General features: G+C 40.8%; 1 long non-coding RNA gene across 1 annotated transcript in view; it reads right to left on the minus strand.

Moving 5' to 3' along the window:
- Positions 1-3,745: 3,745 nt before the first annotated feature.
- LOC123614460 (uncharacterized) overlaps positions 3,746-13,031 on the minus strand; it is an 82,369-nt gene continuing 73,083 nt past the window's right edge. The window contains exons 5-6 of the long non-coding RNA XR_006721867.2: positions 8,819-8,932; positions 3,746-6,169 (exon numbers count right to left, since the gene is read on the minus strand). This is a non-coding gene — a long non-coding RNA (uncharacterized LOC123614460). The remainder of the gene's footprint in view (positions 6,170-8,818; positions 8,933-13,031) is intronic.

Consider the following 13,031-nt stretch of genomic DNA (forward strand, 5'->3'; position numbering starts at 1 on the left):
TGCTGCAGATTTATGTAAAGGAAATAAGGAAACCTTAGAAAACCATATCACGATATGGCCAGAACTACTGTTCATCCAGGAATCCACTGCTGTCCTCGTGATCCAATGACAGGCGCAGGTGCCCTGCTCAGCCCCTCACTGACAAGCACCCATTGCCCGGACTCTGCTGCTTTAGCCATTCTCCCGAATCAGCATCTCCCTGCTTCTTCCTCACTCACAGTCGCAGCCTCTACTGCTATCTCTGCTTCTGGTGACTGCTGTCTGTGACTTGAGTTTAAAGCATCCCAAGAGAGAGGATCTGAATGCATCTGTCATTCATTGTTCAATAGGAAGGGTCTTGCTGGGACAGTCTTCCTGATGGGCCACCTGATTGGTGACTGGCCTTCTTTACATCTGCTTAGAGACCACTGCCTTTGTTTGGGTGCCAATCCTGGATGGAGACAGTGGTGGCTGAGCAGCAGGACACAGAGCAGGGAAAGTCAAGCAGGAGGAGCCACCTCTCCACACACTCCCCATCAGTTGTCTCAGGTGGGAAATTTGTACCACTGAATGGGTGCTACTTAGCTCACTTACCCAGCACATAGTCTCCTCTAGACACTTATTTCATTAGACTGTGCCTTCCTTTTTTGCATATCTGTTTTCTCCACTAGGTTGTTAACTTCTCAAAGTCCGTGCCTCATTTAACTCTACATCCTCTACCTCTCGGCCCATAGTAGGGCCTCTATGAATATTTCTTGTAGAGAATGACATTAAGACAAAACTTCAGCCCTGTCTCTACCTAGTGGCTTCATTCTCCTCTTGCTAATTTCCCAGACCATTTCTAAACAGATATCCAGTCATCATCTCAAATGCCCATCCAAACCCAAATGCCCCATCTTATTCCCCCAAACTAATTCCCTCTCCCAATTTTTTTCCCATCTCACCCCCCCGCCACCGTGGCATCATGACCCTTCAAAACATTCTGATTTGAAAATTTAAATGTTTAACCCACTCCACATGCAAGCTCCTTTTAGTGATACTTCCTAAGTATTTTCTCACATCTGCCTCTTCTAGACTCCTCCTTCACACCTGCGTTACTGGAACAGCCTCCTTGGGATTTCCCTACCTCCTGGTTTTCTTCTTTTCAGTTCAGGTCATATGCCGTTGCCAAATGACTCTTCCTTACACAGGTCTTTCTTCATCATCAAACATTTACTCTGTACCTACTCCATAGAGGCTGCACGCATACAGATTATATATTTGAAAAGTCCAGAGTTACAAGCCAAGTTCCTAATGAGCACCTAAAGACACTGATAATTACTTTGAAAATTAGAGGGGGGGATGATCACTGGCCCCAGCTAAGCCTTACCTAAGACTGAATCTTGCTTATAAATCTTTAATAACTCTTTATATCCAACTGCATCTAATCCAAATCCTTGGTGCCTAACTTTTGACGGCACCCACGACCCAGCACCATCCTGCCCCGTGACTTGGTCCCCCACATTTTCCCAAAGCAGACGCTTTCCTCTCCTCAAGCAAATCTCCTCTCTGTGCCACAACACTAGGAAATCTCCTCTCTGTGCCACAACACTAGGAAATCTCCTCTCTGTGCCACAACTCTAGGCTGTTATGTCCTTGCTCCTTTTTTTCACTGGGCATCTTTGCTAGAATTTACTAACTTCTTTTAAGATCTAGAACAAGTCCTACCTCCTTTTTGAAAGCTTCCTTAATGATGCCATCTCTTTTAGATCTATTATTTCGTATGGGTTAATCATATCTCCCCAAGTAAATTCTAAAATCCCAGAGGCAAGAAATAATCTTAGGTGTGTGAACCCCACCCACCCCAACAAGCCTCATTCACTGCAATTACTCAGTAAGTACGTGAATACATATAATGCTCTTATCAGCAAGGTAAACATGATGAAAGCTGTGTCTGAGGAAGATCAGAATGGCAGCTAAATGCAGAAAAGATTGAGAGATAAAAAGACCTCAGGTCAGGTGTTTTGTGGCTGGTTTAAGAGTACCCAGTGACAGTGGGAATGGGGCATTGGCTGAATTCACTAGTCCTGCGAATGAGAACAAATTCGTGAATCTCTGCCAGCTTCGAGCTCAAGAACGCAGCAAAGACATAGTGGCTACCATTTGCTAAACTCCTCGTCTGAGCCAGACAAGTTTTAGACACTCTTTCAGACAAAGAACACATCTGCTCCATATCTGTCCACTCTCCTCTTCCTCACTGCGATCACTGCAGTCCAAGCCACCATCCTCTGCCCCCCCCCCCAGGGGAACAGTCATCAGCTAACGGGTTTCCTGGCTTCTACTCTTGCTCCTCTGCAATCTTTTCCCATAGCAGAGCCGCCAGGCTGAATCTTTTCAAAATGCACATTGAATCATGTGACCAGATCATGCTCTCCAAAGACTTTTCATCACACTCAGAAGAAAAGTGGAACTCTTTCAAGCGTTTCATGAGGTCGTTTTTACCTCCTTTGAATCACACCACCCGTGACCTTTCTCTTCACTAGGTTCCAGCTGCCCTACCCCCCAACTAGATTAGTCACCTTTTTCTTCCCCGTAGGTAGGTGTCAGACTCATTCCCTCCTCAGGGCCCGGTACCTGCCTTCTCCTGCTCTCTGGCCTCTTCCTTTCTCCCAGGTGGCAGCTTAACACCAGCAAATCAGCGAGAGATTCCCCAACACCCAGCCCACATCAGCACTCCCCACCCTGGTCTCTTACTTCTACCCTTCAGCTAGTCCCCGTTTAGCACAGTGGCCTGTTTTATTCCTTTACTTAGCACATATTACATCTGAAATTATCTTGGTCATTCGTTTGTTTGTCTGTTCCTCCCCTGAAATATAAATTTCATGAGACAGGGACCCCTCCCCGCTCCCGAATCCTCAACGCCCAGAGAGAGCTTAGCACATAGTAGTCAGTACAGATTTGATGATAATTTGCTGTAAAGAAAATAAAAGAACTAATAATTCATTCTAAGTGAGGTCTTTGCAAGTCAATTTAAGCGTCTTAACTTTTGTTTCTGTCTACCTAATGCAACAGTACTTCATTTAATGCTTGTTTTGTTTTGAAGAAAATTAGATTATCAGAAATATTTTTTAAAATTGCTTCCTTTTAATTCCCCATGGAGGTGCTCATTGGACAACCTGTAGATTACAAGCCTAATTTTCCTAGTTTCCATCTCTCCTTAATCACAGTCATTAGATACGTTGTGAGCTGCTTCTATTCCATTTGTGGCAATGTGCATTCAACAGAGCTTTACTTGTGCAGGACAATTTAACATTCTGGAATCTAGGGGCATTATTAACCTTTTGGGACCAGGTGTCTAATTCAGTCTCCATATGTCCTCAGTTGAAAGAAGCAAGTCACTTTTTTCTTTTTTTCCTAAATTCTTCTAGTCTCCGTGGAAGATTATTTGCCTTGTCAAGTATCCAGTGAAAAAAACTATCTTTTTAAAAGCAGCGAGAAGAGTAGCATTTTTTTTAACATATTTGCAAGTCTCTTGAATGTGTGGCTTAATAGAAGAAACTAGATCCTATCTGTTCCTACATTCTATCTGCTTAGACATCACACTTAGAATCTAGAAAACGTCACTATACACTCATAAGAGAAATGAAAGTGAAAACAGAAATCAACTTCTTGGTATTATTATGAATATAGGTTTGACCCTGCAGAACTCCTAAAAAGGTCTCCGAATCTCCAGGGGTAACTGGACCACATTTGATAACTGCTGTTCAAAAGAGCTCTTTGTTAATTTTTTTTCACTAGTAAAACAGGGCCACAGTTTAATAAAGGCCAATACCGTTGTTAGCGTTTCCAAAACGATTCTTCAGCTTCTCAGAATAGGCTCTCCGAGTCACTATTAAACAGCTTCTATTGATAATGGTATGTGGGAGAAATTATCACCAATATGATATACAGATTTGTATATTTTGTAAAATATACAAAGGTAAAACAGATGCCCCAAGTCATGTCCTTCCTTGCAATAATCGAGAACTCTTGTTTTTAGGGTGGTTTTGTGTTCTTGAGGATCTTGAAGCACTTTACAAGACATTAATTAACTGAACATCCCAAGACGCCAAGGAAACGTTTTCAAATATAATTTCCAGACATTTTGCAGACAGTTTAACTAACAAACCGGGTAGAAGGGCTTGTCCTGGCTTGAAGGAAAGTTGTGAGCAAAAACAAAGCATTTATCATCTATTTATTGTGACTATAAGAGCACTATATATTCCCCATATTGTTTTAATTTACCAGGTTTGTCAGGAGTATGGATACTGTGCTTATAATGAAAGTTTCTACTCTCAGCGTCTCGACAATACTTGACTTCTTTTTCTTTCTTCCTTTTTACCCACTCCCCCTTTTCTTTCTCTTCCTTCCTTCCTTCCTGACTTCCTGAAAAAATACCAAAATTATGAAAATCCTCAGACACTAAATCTTTGCCCAGCTCCATAAAACACCTTGGCTCTCTAGAAGTCATCACTAAAGTGACTCCAAACTCTTATTTTATCCCATCCAGTGATGTTCAAGTCAGTCACAATTAAGATCTTGTCATTCCTCTGTTTAAAAACCTCCAGTAGCTTTCCATCTCATTCAAGAGCAAAACCCTCAAAATGTCCACAAGAGACCCCATTACCTTCCTAATGGCACGTCCTCCTCCCTGGACAGACCAGCAGGCGCTCACCTCAGGGCTTTGGCACTTGCTGTTCCTACTACCTGGCAGGCTCCTTCCCTCAGACAACCCCATAATTCACTCCCTCACTTCCTGCAGGTCTTTGCTGAAAGGCCAGTTTCTCAGTGAGGTCCCTGTCCACCTTATTTAAAACTGCAACTTCCACTCCAGAACTCTCTCTCCTCTCTATCTGCATTTCTTTTTTCTATAGAACTTATTGCCATCTGTCACACAATATGTTTCACTTACTTATTTGATCACATTCTTTCTTTCCCCGACTAGCAACTACGCTATACATGAGCTAGGACTTGTGTCTATTCTAATCACTGTTGAATTCCCATCACCAGAACAGAGAGTAGACACTCAAAAAATCTGTTGAATAAAAAAATAAAGAGATCCTAAAATGAACTTTGACGTGTGTCAGAATGATAAGAATGTGGTCAACCACAAAAATATACTAAAATATAATAAATATGTATTTCCAGAAAACCATTCTGAAGTAAGCTATTACATCAACAAACGAAGACTAATGGACACTCGAGTCAATTGTTTCTCCTGGCTTGTATTTTAAAGTTAATAGTAGGTCTACCCAAATATGTTCTATTAACAGATAAAATTGTGAGGAGAGTGCAAATTCTCATGATTTTAAATTTTTTTATTTTGGTGGTGGGGAGATAATTAGGTTTACTTATTTATTTATTTTTAGAGGAGGTACCGAGGATTGAACCCAGGACCTCATGCATGCTAAGCATGTGCTCTACCACTTGAGCTGTACCCTCCCCCCTAACTATACCCTCCCCCCTTCCTCATGATTTTAGATGAGAGAAGGGATTTTACCTTTGAACATGTCAAATACTTTTTGTTTTCTCTTTACGGCTTAGAATACTTATTAGCCTGAAGTTAATGTTATGGGAAAAAAGATCAAAATGAACCCTCCATAACCAATCTAATTTTCAAAGTGAAAATTTGTTGTGATTAAATATATTTACAGATAAAATCAAAGAGCGAATTCTATGCCATTGTAGGTAATTGTTGATAGAGTTTGAAACAGGAAAGTTTAGAAAACAGAGATAAAAATGAAAAACTGTGAGAGTCTATGTCTACTTAAGACTGGGAAGGTGGATGCATACAGATGGCGGGGGAGTGTGTCGTGTGTGTACTTAACCCACGCGGAGTAACGCTTGCTGGTGAGAACGTCATCTAGGCTCACAGCTGTCAACCAAGCAAGGCGTTGAGATGATTTAGTTGTGTGAATATCTACAAGTCATTTGTAACTAATATTAGAGTATCTCATACTCGAGTTGGCTGGCTTTAAAACATTTAATTCATGTTCAAGGTTATCCTTAGCGCATGCTTCCCAAGCTGACTTGAATTCTCTGACGCTTTCTTGAGTAGGAGGTGCAGCTAGTTCCCATGGGAGTGTATGATGAATGTGATTATCTTCCATCATTTGTGCCTCAGAGAGAAAAAGACTGAGAATCATTCTTTTTCTAAGGGAAATCAGAAGTCCTGCAAAGTAAAGAAAAAGAAGAAACAAAAGAAAAGCTTTGATGCCATTATCAATATACTGCTGGGCCATCTTTTTCAAATATTTCTCGAGTAGAACACTTGAAAACCATTCATTGTGAGCTTGCTTTCAGATGGTTAGAAGCAGGCTGCTGAGATGCACGTAAGTTCACAGGGTGAAATGTGAGTTTATCGAATTCTAAAAGGTGTGATGTTACGCATTGCAACATTAAGATATGAAACTCAATATTCAAAGGTAGATTGCTTTTGGTTTTCTTTCAAATCTAAGAATTCTCAGAGCATTTGAGAATAAATTTTTTAAAAAAGCATCACTTTGTAAAGGAATTTGGGACTGGGTAGGTTTCAGTAACATCTCTACCCAAAATAGTAAACAGTGTGTGGAGTGGTTTTCATTATTCCTTATGTGCTGTTGAAGAAACAAGCTGCTAGAGAATTTTGCATCTTGCATGCCATCCTATTGCTATAAATTAAAGAAAGATGTGCAGTATCGCTGTGGTATTGGCTTACCATAAAGAGCTGTACTAAATAAATAATAAGGATGCATATAAATGCAAGATACACACACAAATAGTAAATAGTAACACTGTAAAGTATGTACTTTTACAATGACAATAACTCACATTGCCTCACCTGGGCTTTTGTGCTGGGTTCTTAGCTTGTCCCAACCCCACCCTCACTATGGTTTTCCCCTCTTTAATGCCACTTCATATACTATTTTCAGATTAATCCTATTCAGGCACAGTGCTGACATCCCTCCCTTCTTCAGAAATCATAAACACCTACAGCACAAATACTTACAGAATCAAATTCAAATGTGAGGCTACTTTTCTACCTTCATTTCCCATTAGTATCTTCCTTCCTTCATTCAGGTGCTTTACTTGACGCCAAATTTCCTTCCTTCCCTACTTTTGCTGCCACTAAGAATTTGTCTGCTGCCTGGAATTCTTATTTTGTCTGAATCCTCCCTAATCCTCAAACATGAGTGAAGCAGGTTCTAATGGGGGCGGAGTAGAGACTCAGGTATAAGATCTATGCCTTGGGTTTACGGAGAAGCGGATCCAGCGGGCCCTGTATGTCCATGGATTCCGCATTCGGGGATTCAACTAACCTCGGGCTAAAAATTTTTAAATTCCAGAAAGTTGCCAAAAGCTAAACTTGAATTTGCTGTGCACCCAGCAACTATTTTCATAGCATTTGCATTGTGTTAGGTATTATACGCAATCTAGAGATGACTTAAAGTATATGAGGGGACTCACAAACCTAGAAAACAAAGTTATGGTTTCCAGGGGGAAGGGGGTGGGGAGGGATAAATTGGGAGCTTGGGATTTGTAGATATTAACTACTATATATAAAATAGATAAATAACAAGGTCCTACTGTATAGCACAGTGAACTATATTCAATACCTTGTAATGGCCTATAATGAAAAAGAGCCTATGTATAAATGAATCACTATGGTGTTTACCAGAAATTAGCACAACATTGTAAACCGACTGTACTCCAATTAAAAAAAAAAAACGTATATGAGAGGATATACATAGGTTGCATGTAAATACTATGCCCCTTATATAGAGGACTTGAGCATCCTTGGATCTCGGTATCTGCAGCGGTCCTAGAATCAATTCCTCATGGATACTGAAGGACTCACTGTACCTTCAAACGGTACCACCCTTTAACTACTATGTTCCTAATGTTCTCTCCAATGTATTTTCGTCTTCCCTTAAAAAACTTTCATGACAACATAAAAACTTAAAAACAGTTAAGAAGTCCCATTTTTGGAAAATATGTTTCAGGGAGCAGTTCCTCCCTCACTCCCAACTAGGCACCCTCTGACTTCAAGGCTCAGCTCAGATGACACTGTCTCCATAAAAGCGTGTCTCTGATTCTCTTTAACAAGGAGTAATTTCCACTCTTCTCAGCTCTCATTATACTGTACCTACATCTTTCAGTCAATATCTGTGGGGCCTTCTAAGTGTCTGGTGCTGAAACTGTAAGGTTAGAACAATCCCACTGCTAGGTATTTCATTTAACCCTTAGACCTATATTTTGGTTGTGTCAGGAGGGCCTTTTCAGTGTGCAGGGAATAGGCACATTGCGATTCTCCCCTAATTAACAGGACTAGATTGTGAAGCTCTGCAGGGAAGTAAGAGAAAGAGCAACAATCTCTGTAGTCAGATCAGTGGAGAACACAACCTGAATCCAGAACATAGCAATGCTCGTTCTGGGACCCTCCAGGCTCAGAGGAAGCTCTCACGATCTGCCGTCCCCATCCCCTCTACTCAAGCAGCACACCATGACTGGCTCCTTATTCTAATTTTCTGCTATCGTAATGACAGTAACCACCTATCTCTACATCTTCAGCTTCAGCCACATTCCCAACAAACTTATTCTCTGCATGTCTCACATTCAAACTTCAGGAAGGTGAACTTAATCAAGCTGGCCAGTGAGGGAGTCACCAATTTTAGACCCCTGTCTTGGGCAGAGTTTGTGGCCCAGACAACTTCCAGATTTAGGTGCTGGTCTCAGATCCATTGGTATGCATCATGTACACAGAAAGTAACAATTTTAAGCTGTGTTTCTTTGAAGGTGGCTATGACTACATCAGACAATCAAAGCTTCATACCAGACATACCTTTATTGTAGCTGATTGTAATGTTTCATAACTCCCACTTGGATTGCAACCTTGTTGAAGACATAATTGTGTTCCATTCATTTTTGCATCCTCCATGGAGACTGGTTTTAGTACCTGGCACACAGTAGATGCTCAATAAATATACACTGAGAAGTGCCAAATTTATACCTTGAATATAAATCCTACACCTCCCAACAAAACGCTATAAAGTCCAATCTGGCATTGCTTAGTCTGTAAGGTGGTTATCTGTGACCCCTGTTCTCAGCAGCAGTCACACTAAAATAAAACTGCACTGCTTTTATATATAATTCTAGCCAGAAGGGTGCAAAGCCAAAGGTGGGGGTGGAGGGGCAGGTCCTTTGTCATTTTGCTTTTTTCTCCACTGTGGTATGTTATAAACAGTTTTATAAGGTTTCACTAGAGCCGAGGGTCTCTACGTACATATAAATTGCTGAACTAATTGCCAGTTGATATTTTAAATATAGAAGAAAAGAATTTTAGAGATGGAACAAGAATGTGAAACAAAGTTTATGTCTCAGATTCTATGACCACATTTCCAGTCCAGCTCTGACTTGGCAGCCATCCAGAGGGGCCACATTAAGAAGCAGATGACATTCTGAAAAGAGAGAGTTACTAGTTCTTTTTCTTTTATATATATATTTCTCTCTGAGCAATTTGTTGTTTCCCCATCTTCTTTTTATCTTCTGTGTATTTCTAGGTAGTGGTTCTATGCTCAGATAAAGCAAAACATTTTTATTTTTTTGTCTTTAACACTACTCTCCTAGAACCTTTTTACCACTAGGTTTTGTCTCATATTCACTTTGCAAGATTTCTCTACTTCTCTAACCCACATTATCTATAACGGTACTTTGTCGTACGCATTTTTGATAAGTACATGCTTCTTTTAGTGATGATCTTTCCTGGAAAGAATACCAGTAAAGGTAAGTCCATAAAAAGTGTAAAATGTTTATGTAAAATCTCATTTTACTTTCAAATCGCTTATCAAATATGAAGGCTTTCGCCCCAAAAGAGAATGATTTATTTGCTTTTCCGGAATGATTACCTCACTGTGTGAAAAGAGAAACACAGAATCACTTTGTTAGACATTTAGTTGGAAACGTTTTCATTAGCAGCGTTGCTACTTGAACTGAAAGAGCGAGGGGAGTGAGTGTTACGCGCAGAGTGAGAAAAACTGTGTGAAGGTGCAAGGCAGCACCGACCCTGCCCAGAGAACAGTCCCAGTCTGAAGCATTAACAAACTAAAGGCGTGGCTGTTTTGCCTTTCTCCTGGAAAAATGAAACAGGATGTCTTCTTTAGATGGTTCGATTTCAGGATCTGATCCGTCAGTTTTAACTTCTTGAGTTGAACTGGGAAATTACATACATAGTTTTCACATTAAATGTTTTGTTACCCAGGAAATGCAGGCTTTCGTAGCCTAGCTCTTCAATATTACCCATAATGCATGACCACCACCACCCTCAACTTATATTCAGCAAGTCTTTGTTGCAAAGCATGCATAGCATTAACAGAGATAAACATACTTACCCGCAACTTTACGCACCACTCTCCACTTGCCATAATGAAAACGTTAATAGTCCAAATGGCCTTCTATTTTATCACTAAATGTTCTTGTCTATTATTTGCAAACGCAGCTATGTCACTCTCGTGCATAAACTGATAACCATCAACATACAGAGCCCCCTTCAAGAATCTCAACAGAATACACCATCTGTGCATTGATTGCTCCTGCAGGAATCTGCGAGCGCTAACAATGTGTTTGGAGTCAGAGGTCCTCTCGTAGTTGAAAATTTCTGCCAGAAAGTCCTCTTCTGTGTTTACTTGGGAACAAGGACCCATAATGTAATGCTCAACAGCATAATTTGCTTTCCTTTAGGAGATAACTGCCTTTCCTAAAAGGATACATTCTTCTTTTTTAGGCCTACACCAAGGGAGTTTCAAGATAGAATGCAAATTATTTTATAACAGCCCAAAGTAGAAGCATGACTACCAACCAAGCCTCATCCCCAACCTTCTCACCCACATATTCAGAGTGATGTTGTGAAAGGCTTTGATGACCTTAGCTTTATTATTATTATTATTATTATTATTATTATTATTATTATTATTATTATTATTATTATTATTATTATTATTATTTAATGGAGGTGCTGGGGATTGAACCCAGGACCTCCTGCATGCTAGGCATGGGCTCCACCACTGAGCCATACCCTCCTTCCAAATCTTAATTTTAGTTTCTAGTTTTTTTCTGTAATGGGAAAGCTTCCCTTTAAATATTGAGAGCAGTTTTTTAGAAATTAGGTCTCCTTAGTAACTCAGCAATCCACAGACCCCCTCCCTCTGGTTTTGTTGTTCCTAAGGACCTGTTTTCTCTCCTCTCCTTCTCCACTTCACCTTAATACTTGATCAGAAAGCCCAGCACCTGCACCAATGATAAAAAGGAAGGTTATATTAAAATTATTCATAGAAATTTATATCTGGATTCTCATGATAGGCAGTAACGTGGAAACAGGCCGATTAAAGGTAGGCCCACTCACGAAGAAAACTGAGTTATAGCTACACAGAGTAGGAAACTGACTGAGAGTAAAAGGTCTGACTCAGTTCAACACATTTGTTTCTGGAGCAGAACCATTTGGCTAGGAGATAGAAATAGTTGTTTTAGCACCTTCCCAGCCTTACTGTAGCCTGTGGCAAACTGGGGGGACCAAATTCTTTAGTCCCCAGCCTTCTTAAACCACCTCAAGACTGAATTTGGTGCCTTTGCTCCCACTGTGTTGATCCCTATAGGAGCATTTATTATATTCCACAGCCTTTGTTTCTTGTTCACTAGAGTGTAAGCTTCTGGAGGTCAAGAGTCATATCTCGCTCATTCACACATCCCACAAATGCTGATCGAATGTCTCTGATGTGCCAGTTTTGGGCGCTGGGGGTACAGTGGTGTAAGAACAAAACAAAGCCAAACAAACAGACAAACAAACAAACACCCTGTCCTGGTGTAGCTTGTAATCTGAGAGGTTCAGTGCTACATTGTGTTGCCTTTCCCAGACCTACCTGCCTATGTATTTTCTCTGCTTTGATGTCTCTTACCCCTTCAGTGTCCTCATTCACTGTCCCCGTTCTGACTTAGTCTTGCACCATGTCTGTTATTCAATACACATTCATTGAATTGAGTAATTGCTTCTCTGTGTTCAATGGAGACATGGCCTGTGGCATTTCTAAAGTCAGAAAAACATGAATGGGGGGTAGGGTGTAGCTCAAGTGAGAGCGCGTGCTTAGCATGCACAGGGTCCTAGGTTCAGTCCCCAGTACCTCCTCTAAAAATAAAGAAATAAATAAACCTAATTACCTCCCCCACCACGCCTCACCCCCCCCCCCCAAAAAGCATGAATACATTGCTGTGGGGTCCATCCAGAGGTAATGTGGGACCTGAAAAGAGAGAAAGATTTGTGGTGATGACTCAGGTTTGCAGAACAGAAGGAGTGGCACAGGGTCCCTGTGGCAGGTCAGTGTCAGTACAAGATGAGCTCAGAGTATTGGCTGCGTAGAGATGAGGGTGCTAAGGACATAAAAATGTAACATGCGAGGTACCAGGAAATTCCTTTCACTATCTAAGAGTGTAAGCCTTAAAGAGCTGGCAGAAGCCAATGAGCTGGTTGTAACTGGGTAGGTCACCCTAAGAAATACACATTTTTTTCTTGAATCCTATCCTGCTAGGATTACATTTTCTGGATGGGAATGGAAGTAAAGGGAGAATGGAGGTAAAGCTGGACAATGGACAATGAAGCTTCCCTGAAAAATCAGGGGCAGAGTCTATTCGAAAGATAAATCAAAAGATGGATAGAAACTCCACAGTGGGACAGCAGGCTAGGATTAAAGTACAAGGTGGCCTACAGGCCTTTGGAGGGAGGCCTGTGGACTCTGAGAGTACCAGCTCTAGGATCCAGGTTTAAGCTTTCTGTCTTATTCTCTCCTGTTGACCTCAGCCTTCAGTAAAAGCTTGTTTAATGTTTGCAAACAAATAAGATACATATTTAGCACAGTTGTACTAGCCAAAAATGGACCCTAGGAGATTGTCAGTATAGAATATGGTATAGCCACGTAAGAATATCATGTTGCCACTAAGAATGGTGACATACAAGCATATTTATTATCACTTAGTCCCAGTATGTTAAGTGCAAATAACAGATTATAAAG

This window comes from Camelus bactrianus, chromosome 34, assembly GCF_048773025.1.
Source record: "Camelus bactrianus isolate YW-2024 breed Bactrian camel chromosome 34, ASM4877302v1, whole genome shotgun sequence".
In the NCBI taxonomy this organism is placed as follows: domain Eukaryota; kingdom Metazoa; phylum Chordata; class Mammalia; order Artiodactyla; family Camelidae; genus Camelus; species Camelus bactrianus.